The sequence below is a fragment of the Triticum dicoccoides genome, chromosome 5A, assembly GCF_002162155.2.
Source record: "Triticum dicoccoides isolate Atlit2015 ecotype Zavitan chromosome 5A, WEW_v2.0, whole genome shotgun sequence".
Classification (NCBI taxonomy): Eukaryota; Viridiplantae; Streptophyta; class Magnoliopsida; order Poales; family Poaceae; genus Triticum; species Triticum dicoccoides.
Genome location: NC_041388.1, coordinates 27702021 through 27712701, shown reverse-complemented (window position 1 = coordinate 27712701; position 10681 = coordinate 27702021). Strand labels below are relative to the sequence as shown.

Here is a 10681-nt window from a genome sequence, read left to right as displayed (position 1 = left end):
TCCCCGTCCGCGCCGGTGCCGGCCCGCGGGAACACAAACGACTCGCCCGCATCATAACCCGCCCTAACCCTAAAGCCAACGGGGGAGGGGGAGACAACAACGAAAAGGGAGAGCAGGAGGGGAGAGTTACCATCCGGGGAAGCCATAGATCGCCGGAGAATCGAGATCCACCCTGGGCCGCCGCCGCCGCTCCTGATCTGCCGGCGCCAACAAGCCCGTCACCCGCCGGTCGCCCTGCCTCCTCGCACCGAAATGACGACCCCGTGCAGTTGCAGCAAAAACTGGGGAAGGGATAACCCGTGCGAGTTAAAAAAACATGGGTCTGTGGTGACACGTGGCGCAGACAACGTCCCTTGGATCAAAAGAGATCCAACGCACGGAGCGCGACCGGTGCAACGGTTCGGCCGGCGCCCCAGCCACAAACACTTCCCAATCTGCAATGATCTGATCCCCATATTCCCGGAAATTGTTCGGTGGCGCCAAATCAAAAGCTAGATTCTTTGTGTGGGCTGAAATAGCAAATCTAATCCAATTATTGAGGTGATCAACAAGCTTACTCTCGAATATATATTTAACCTCAATTTGGTCAAGGGCCCTACCGCAGTGCTTGCGCAAAACCGCATTAACACGATCGATGAACATCTGGGAGCGCTGAGGTTTCCCCTTCACATTCTTACTTACATCATCAACTCCAAAGCTTAGTCACTCGACAAAACACTGGCCCTCACAACCTCTTTTGCAGGTAATTTTGATAAAATTGTACACAGTACATCCTTCAGCAAAAGCAAAATACAAGTATAAGAACAGAAATCTATTTACCCTGAGATCAAGCCAAAAGGCAGAATTAACGTACCTCTGGCAGGTGTTGAAGCCTAACGCTAGGCCTTCCGTTGCGATTCTTGGATGTCTTAACTTGGGCATGTTTCTCTGCCGTTATTCTACTCGTTAGATAGTTCCCCATTTCAATTTTTTTAGAAAAGGAGAAAGACCTCCGGTCTCTGCATCTGGACGATGCATGCAACTATTTTAATAATTGTTCACACAAGATCTTACAAAATAATACAACTATAAGACAAAAGCCACCTTCTAGGCAACATGTGTCGCTACCCATATTCAATTGATGAAGGGATGTTGATAGTCTGGGCCTAATACCAAACAGACCTCGCAGCCAAACCTACCATCTAAGACCTGAGGTCCCATCCAACGCCTGCCGGGTATAGGGCACCCACCGGTCCGGCGCACTCCTCAACCAGGACGCCTGCCGGGGATGAGGCCGCCGCAGCCACTTGCCACCAATCCATCTTCAGATCTGTACTGCTGCATCTACCTTGCCCGGTCTAGCTGCCATCGATGCCACCGCGACGCCAGACCACGTCACCCTCCTCCACGAGTCCATCACCGCGCATCGGACGCCGAGTCACCACAGCGCCATGCCGCCGAGATCCGCCGCCATCAATGAGCGAGATGAAGCACCGCTCCACCAAAGAATCCATCCTCTGGTCCCTCGATCATGTGTCCACCTCCAAGAATGACTCCCCAAAGGGGGGAACGACACTAGAGCGTCGCCATCATCCGATCATTCGATCTAGGGTTTCCCCCAGAGGTAGCAAAGAGTGGCCTTGAACTTCTCCACCGTGATGCCTTCAAGAAGGGAACAATGTAGATAGCGTCGCCACCGTCGGCGTTGGCAGTAGCCGAAAGCAAGTTTTCACCCATATCTGTTCGAAGGAATCCAACTCCCATGCACAACCGCCGCCACCACCAGGCTAAGCACTCGCCGCCGCCGGCACCTCCGCGATGCCCAGAGGCCGCGAGACTCGCCACCACGACGCATAGGCCGTCGGCCACCGTTGCCAACACCAACCCCCACCATCCACCGGATCTGGGCAGGGATCCCAGATCCACATCCCCCGCCACCTACCACCATGGAGGGGAGGAGGCGTGTAACACCCCGGTGTAATGATGCTACAGTAACCCCTGGCGTTAAGTTAATCATTTTGCTAAACAAGTGTTTGCTCATCCTTGGTTCTTTTTTTTTCAAATTCCAGCTGAATTCAATTTCAAATTCCGAGTGAAATTCTAAATTGCTCAAACATGAAAACTAAAATGTTCATCATGTGCCAAATAATCCATAACTAGTATTGGTGGTGAACCAACATTTTTGGAAAGTGTTTAAGTGGTCTAAACTACTTAAAACGGTGACCTAAGTAATAAATTAAATGTCTTTTCAATTTATAAAATGTGCAATCTATTTCAAAAGTCTAACAGTCTTTTTGTGGCAGTGCCCAATAATTCTTTAAAATTGTTTTGGCCAGTGGCATATTTTTGCAAAGTCATTTGTGGCTAAAAGACAAAGAAAAAGCTGCTGGGAAAATGAAAAACAGAAAACAATTAAGAGAAAAATAAAAGGAAAATAAAGAAAAGGCCCCCCTGGACCTAACCCACCTGGGCCGGCCCACCTGCCCCACCCGACAAGCCCAGACCCCCCTGCCCGTCCCCTTCCATGTTCCCTCGACTGGGGTCGGAATAGGGGCGTAGCCCCGCCTAACCCACTTGCCGTCGATGGCGAGGGGATAAGGCCCCGCGCCTCCCCGCCTTCTTGATCCCCGCCTCCACTCACCTTGCTCCTCTACCACCCACTCCCCTCTTCCTCTCCCTGGAGCTCGCCCACTCCTCCCTTCTCTCTGTCGAGCGCAACCGAGCGTGGCCGCCACCACATCTCCGTCGACCCCGCGGCCACCGAGCCCCTCCAACCCCGCCGATCTGTCCTGGAGCCCTAGTGCCATCGACCCCTTCGTCCGGTGCCGTTGGATCAAGTCAGGGACCAGCACAACAACGCCAGCGACCCGATCCCCTTCTCCGGCCATCGCGACGCCATCGCCGCGATTCCTCGCCATCTGCGCTCCTAAGCTATCGATGAGCCACCCGTGCACTCCTCGGTGAGCACCGCACGTCCTCCCCCCACTCCCCTGCTCCTTTCTTGTTGGGGAACGCAGTAATTTCAAAAAAATCCTACACACACGCAAGATCTATCTAGGTGATGCATAGAAATGAGAGGGAAGAGTGTTGTCCACGTACCCTCGTAGACCGTAAGCGGAAGCATTAAGACAACGCGGCAACGATATGACCGAGGTGGAAATCTATGGAGGGGGGCACCGCACATGGCTAAGAGATCAACTTGTGTGTCTATGGGGTTCCCCCTCCCCCGTATATAAAGGAGTGGAGGAGGGGGAGGGCCGACCCCTCAATGGCGTGCCCAAGGGGAGTCCTACTCCCACCGGGAGTAGGATTCCCCCCTTCCCTAGTTGGATTAGGAGAGGAAGGAAGGGGGAGAGAGGGGGGAGGGAAGGGGGGGGGGGCACCCACCCAATTAGGATTGGGCTTGGGGGGGTGCCCCCTCCTAAGCTCCCTTCTCCTCTCTCCCACTATGGCCCAATAAGGCCCATATACTTCCCGGGGGGTTCTGGTAACCTCTTGGTACTCCGGTATATTCCTGAACTCACCCGGAACCATCCCGATGTCCAAACATAGGCTTCCAATATATCGATCTTTTTGTATCGACCATTCCGAGACTCCTCATCATGTCCGTGATCTCATCTGGCACTCCGAACAACCTTCGTTACATCAAAACACATAAACTCATAATACCGATCGTCATCGAACATTAAACGTGCGGACCCTACGGGTTCAAGAACTATGTAGACATGACCGAGACTCATATCCGGTCAATAACCAATAGCGGAACCTGGATGCTCATATAGGTTCCTACATATTCTACGAAGATCTTTGTCGGTCAAACCGCATAACAACATACGTTGTTCCCTTTGGCATCGGTATGTTACTTGCCCGAGATTCGATCGTTGGTATCTCAATACCTAGTTCAATCTCATTACCGGCAAGTCTTTTTACTCATTCCTTAATGTTATATCCCATAACTAACTCATCAGTTACATTGCTTGCAAGGCTTATAGTGATGTGCATTACCGAGAGGGCCTAGAGATACCTCTCCAATACACGGAGTGACAAATCGTAATCTCGATCTATGCCAACTCAACGAACACCATCGGAGACACCTGTAGAGCATCTTTATAGTCACCTAGTTACGTTGCGACGTTTGATAGCACACTAAGTGTTCCTCCGGTATTTGGGAGTTGCATAATCTCATAGTCATAGGAACATGTATAAGTTATGGAGAAAGCAATAACAGTAAACTAAACGATCAAAGTGCTAAGCTAATGGATGGGTCAAGTCAATCACATCATTCTCTAATGATGTGATCCCGTTCATCAAATGACAACTCTTTGTCCATGGCTAGGAAACTTAACCATCTTTGATTAACGAGCTAGTCAAGAAGAGGCATACTAGTGACACTCTGTTTGTCTCTGTATTCACACATGTACTAAGTTTCCGGTTAATACAATTATAGCATGAATAATAAACATTTATCATGACATAAGGAAATATAAATAACAACTTTATTATTGCCTCTAGGGCATATTTTCCTTCAGTCTCCCACTTGCACTAGAGTCAATAATCTAGATTACATTGTAATGATTCTAACACCCATGGAGTCCTGGTGCTGATTATGTTGTGCTCATGCGAGAGGCTTAGTCAATGGATCTGCAACATTCAGATCCGTATGTATCTTGCAAATCTCTATGTCTCCCTCCTTGACTTGATTGCGGATGGAATTGAAGCGGCTCTTGACGTGCTTAGTTCTCTTGTGAAATCCGGATTCCTTTGCCAAGGCAATTGCACTAGTATTGTCACAAAAGATTTTCATTGGACCCGGTGCACTAGGTATTACACCTAGATCGGATATGAACTCCTTCATCTAGACTCCTTCATTTGCTGCTTCCGAAGCAGCTATGTACTCCGCTTCACACGTAGATCCCGCCACGACGCTCTGCTTGGAGCTGCACCAACTGACAGCTCCACCATTCAATAAAAATACGTATCCGGTTTGTGACTTAGAGTCATCCGGATCAGTGTCAAAGCTTGCATCAACGTAACCGTTTATGACGAGCTCTTTGTCACCTCCATATACGAGAAACATATCCTTGGTCCTTTTCAGGTATTTCAGGATGTTCTTGACCACTGTCCAATGATCCACTCCTAGATTACTTTGGTACCTCCCAGCTAAACTAATAGCAAGGCACAAATCAGGTCTAGTACACAGCATGGCATACATGATAGAACCTATGGCTGAAGCATAGGTAATGACTTTCATTTTCTCTCTATCTTCTGCACTGGTCGGGCATTGAGTCTGACTCAACTTCACACCTTGTAACACAGAACCCTTTCTTTGCTTGATCCATTTTGAACTTCTTAAAAACTTTATCAAGGTATGTGCTTTGTGAAAGTCCAATTAAGCGCCTTGATCTATCTCTATAGATCTTGATGCCCAATATATAAGCAGCTTCACCGAGGTCTTTCATTGAAAAATTCTTATTCAAGTATCCTTTTATGCTATTCAGAAATTCAATATCATTTCCGATCAGCAATATGTCATCCACATATAATATCAGAAATGCTACAGAGCTCCCACTCACTTTCTTGTAAATACAGGCTTCTCCAAAAGTTTGTATAAAACCATATGCTTTGATCACACTATCAAAGCGTATATTCCAACTCCGAGAGGCTTGCACCAGTCCATAAATGGATCGCTAGAGCTTGCACACTTTGTTAGCACCTTTTGGATCGACAAAACCTTCTGGTTGCATCATATACAACTCTTCTTTAAGATATCCATTAAGGAATGCAGTTTTGACATCCATTTGCCAAATTTCATAATCATAAAATGCGACAATTGCTAACATGATTCGGACGGACTTAAGCATCGCTACGGGTGAGAAGGTCTCGTCGTAGTCAACTCCTTGAACTTGGCAAAAACCTATTGCAACAAGTCGATCTTTGTAGACAGTAACATTACCGTCAACGTCAGTCTTCTTCTTGAAGATCCATTTATTCTCTATGTCCCGCCGATCATCGGGCAAGTCAACCAAAGTCCACACTTTGTTCTCATACATGGATCCCATCTCAGATTTCATGGCCTCAAGCCATTATTCAGAATCTGGGCTCATCATCGCTTCCTTATAGTTCATAGGCTCGTCATGGTCAAGCAACATGACCTCCAGAACAGGATTACCATACCACTCTGGTGCGGATCTTACTCTGGTTGACCTACGAGGTTCGGTAGTAAGTTGATTAGAAGTTTCATGATCATCATCATTAGCTTCCTCACTTATTGGTGTAGGAATCACTGGAACTAATTTATGTGATGAACTACTTTCTAATAAGGGAGTACGTACAATTACCTCGTCAAGTTCTACTTTCCTCCCACTCACTTCTTTCAAGAGAAACTCCTTCTCTAGAAAGGATCCATTCTTAGCAACGAATATCTTGACTTCAGATCTGTGATAGAAGGTGTACCCAACAGCCTCCTTTGGGTATCTTATGAAGACGCATTTCTCCGATTTGGGTTCGAGCTTATCAGGTTGAAGTTTTTTCACATAAGCATCGCAGCCCCAAACTTAAAGAAATGACAACTTGGGTTTCTTGCCAATCCGCAGTTCATAAGGCGTCGTCTCAACGGATTTTGATGGTGCCCTATTTAATGTGAATGCAACCGTCTCTAAAGCATGACCCCAAAATGATAGCGGTAAGTCGGTAAGAGACATCATAGATCGTACCATATCTAATAAAGTGCGGTTACGACGTTCGGACACACCATTATGCTATGGTGTTCCAGGTGGCGTGAGTTGCGAAACTATTCCACATTGTTTCAAATGAAGAACAAACTCATAACTCAAATATTCACCTCCACAATCAGATCATAGAAACTTAATTTTCTTGTTACGATGATTTTCCACTTCACTCTAAAATTCTTTGAACTTTTCAAATGTTTCAGACTTATGTTTCATCAAGTAGATATACCCATATCTACTCAAATCATCTGTGAAGGTAAGAAAATAACGATACCTGCTACGAGCATCAACACTCATCGGAGTGCATACATCAATATGTGTTATTTCCAACAAGTTTGTTGCTCGCTCCATTTTTCCGGAGAACGAAATCTTAGTCATCTTGCCCATGAGGCATGGTTCGCAAGCATCAAGTGATTCCAAAAGTCCATCAGTATGGAGTTTCTTCATGTGCTTTACACCAATATGACCTAAACAGCAGTGCCACAAATAAGTTGCAGTATCATTATTAAACTTATATCTTTTGGCTTCAATACTATGAACATGTGTATCACTACTATCAAGATTTAGTAAAAACAGACCACTCATCAAGGGTGCATGACCATAAAAGATATTATTCATATAAATAGAACAACCATTATTCTCTGATTTAAATGAATAACCGTCTCGCATCAAACAAGATCCAGATATAATGTTCATGCTCAACGCTGGCACCAAATAACAATTATTTAGGTCTAAAAGTAATCCCGAAGGTAGATGTAGAGGTAGCATGCCGACGACGATCACATCGACTTTAGAACCATTTCCCACGCGCACCGTCTGTGACACTCCAAAATTTTTATTTGGTTTTTCAGCAAAAACTTTGTTGGTTTTTGAAAAGAGGCCATTTAAAATTTTTCTAGAAAACCTTCCTCTTAAAAAACTTCTTTGGCAAGGATTTTTATTTTTGTATCTTCTTCAAACTATGGTGTTTGATCACTTAAAACTCTTTCTCTAATGGTTCCCTTCTCAAAGTATATTTTTGGAAATTATTCTTTTTCTTATAAAAAGAACTCTGTGAATTTTGAGGTTTTTCTTATCTTGAAAACCACCCATGGTTTTACCATGTCTCCTATAGTAAATCTTCTCAAAATGCCTTCCTCCACCTTTGAACAATCTAAATTCTCTGTCTCAACAAGTCCAAACAAGTTTTGGATTTTATTTCAATTATTTTATCTCTCAAATCATTTCTGCCAATTATTTTGAGCCTGAGTGATTTTCAAAGCAAGTACCTCATTGCCTTTGAGTTTTTATCTCAAACCAACTCCCCTGGATAGTCCTTGGTACCCACAACCTAGAACCATCTTGATCCACTCTTCTTCTTTTCAAAAATTTCAAATTTCACTCACTGCAAGTTTGGACCAGATTTGACAAATTTGGTGAAATTCATACCTACACTTCTCCAAAAATTCCACAAAAATTCAGGCAGCCTCCTGGTGCAATGAGAGGCCACCCCACCAAAATTCAGCTCAAGGAAAATTTTCCACATGCCAAAATCATTTCGTCGAACACTTGGCCGGCACTGTTTCCGTAGACTTTCAGAAAAATTCAGATTTTCAGAATTCAGTCAGTGTCGTTTTTCGTCAGTGGCTTGTCATCCATCACCAGTGCCCCCTGGCGCGTTGCGCACGGCCTCTCCTCCCTGGCCAGAGCACCGCACGCCCCCTTGGACGGGCACAGGTGTCGGTGGCGGCGAGCATCGCCGGAGTTGGCAGTTTCTGCGGTGGCTGCGCCACCCGTGGCGGCCAGCGAGGGCCCGAGCCCGCTCGCCACGCCACCCGGCGCCGCCCAACGCCCCCTGGCTCTCCGCGTGTCCCTGCCATGCCAGCGCACGCCCGTGGCACCGTCGCCGTGGCCCGGCAAGCACGGAATGTGCTCCCTGCCGCCGACGGGCCCGCGCCGCCCCGTTCCGCCTCGGCCACCAGCTCGATTCGCTCCGGTGAGGCCGTCCCCGGCGCCCTAATCTCGTCTATAGCCTCCTCTAGCACCCAGTGAGCTAACCCCAGCGTCAATTTGGCCTTCGCAGCTCTCTCCGACGAGGCCCTCGACCACCCGAACCGCCGTCCGCCGGAGCAAGGCTCGCCGTCGACGTGGTACTCACCGGCGACCACCACCACCACCAACCAACGCGGAATGGCGCCCTGAACACAGAGGTACTCTCCGATCCCCCTGCCTCGCCGTGGCAATGTTGCTCAGACGTCCGACTATGGCATTGTTATATTTTACTTTCAATGAAAGCCCTTTCTGCGATGTCGCTCAGACGTCCGACTGTGGCATTTCTTTTAAAGCCCTTTATGTGGCGTCACTCAGACGCTCGACTGTGGCATTTCTTTTAAAGCCCTTTATGTGGCGTCGCTCAGACGCCCGACTGTGGCATTTCTTTTAAAGCCCTTTATGTGGCGTCGCTCAGACGCCCGACTGTGGCATTTCTTTTAAAGCCCTTTATGTGGTGTCGCCTAGATGCCCGACTGCGGTGTGATTTATTTATTTATCTTCCTATCGAGGTGTCGCTTCAGACACCCGATTGGGTTTATAGTTATTTTGTTGGGTTTTCGAGCGGACTACCGCCAACCCCCTTTTTACCTGTCTTGTTTTTACAAATTAATGTGCCACTGTTAAAATTAATCATGACGCATCCATGCATGCATTTGTTATATCTTACGTCCGAACTATCTTGCGAGTACCTTCAAGTACTCACCTGGCTTGTTGATTTGGCCAGATGCTGACGAAGGCGATCTCATGGATGAAGAATTTGATAGCGAGTCCGACGCCTAGAGGAATCCCAGTCAGTCTCCTACGAGCCTGGATTTGGTCACTGTATTATATCCGCTTCCGCTACCAAATAAATTCATCGAGCCTCACCTCGACGCTCGATGAGATGCCAGTTTTAGAGTCATGTATCTCACTCCCCGCTGTGTTTTTCCACCACCACCCTATCCTCGAGTCAGTAGTATGCCTCCACACCACTGTGTCATGTCCGCCATTATGTATACTTATTGGCGTGCTTGTAATAATTTGGTTGAGCAACCGTAGCTCGACCCTGTAATATATTTTATGCTACTGGCTTATTGTATCAAGAATTTGTCTATCGGTAAGGAGGATTTTTCTCATACTGGACTCAAAAGATTGGTTTCTCAATAAACATTTTTATTGGAAAACCGGTCGTGACAAGCTTGGTATCAGAGCCAGGCTGACTGTAGGAAGCCACTAGGTGCGATCGCTAATTGGTTATTAGCATGATAGAGCCAATTTATATTTTTTTTTGCAATTGTAGTCATTTTCTGACAGTCAGCATAAATTTATGATCTGACCATTCAGAATTTTTGCCTACTTTTGTAGATGGCTGACAATAGCTGCGAGTCTCAGACTTTCTCCAACGTGCCCGATGGGTTCGTCAAGCTTCTCTCCTTCATCGTTCAGGTCGCGATGGGGCCATCTGTGCGCCCAGTCTTCACACTCTGCCAGCACCGAGTCAACGACAGTCTGACCATGCACCAGGCCGCGGTGCAGTTCAAGGGAGGGCGTGGTGAGTTACGCCGCTTCTAGTTCTTGGGAAGAGCCATGCCTACGGAGAGGCATGCTATGCAGATGGCAGCCCGCGAGGCAATAGCTGGTCTCAGGGATGTCCTCCCTGTGATGAAGACTCGTCGTTACCGTTATCTTCCATGCCATGTGCCTTACACCTGTCACTACGCATTCTCCTGCCCCAGAGGAGAACGAGATGAGGCTTTTGAGATGCTTATTGAGTATCTCCAGGCCCTGGAGGCAGCCTTCGACAACCTGGTGGACGACTTCGTGGCTGCCCGCATGGACTCAGTCCATGGCTGTGCCGCCAACAGGAGGGAGCTCCTGCCCACCGCACCGCCACTGACTTTTGTCTCGTCCTCAGCATCTTATGCACCTACTCGTTGCCTGCCTTCTACCGAAGAGTTCAACCA

General features: G+C 47.3%; 1 pseudogene; it reads right to left on the bottom strand.

Moving 5' to 3' along the window:
* LOC119299096 overlaps positions 1–2897 on the bottom strand; it is a 9082-nt pseudogene extending 6185 nt beyond the window's left edge.
* Positions 2898–10681: the final 7784 nt, after the last annotated feature.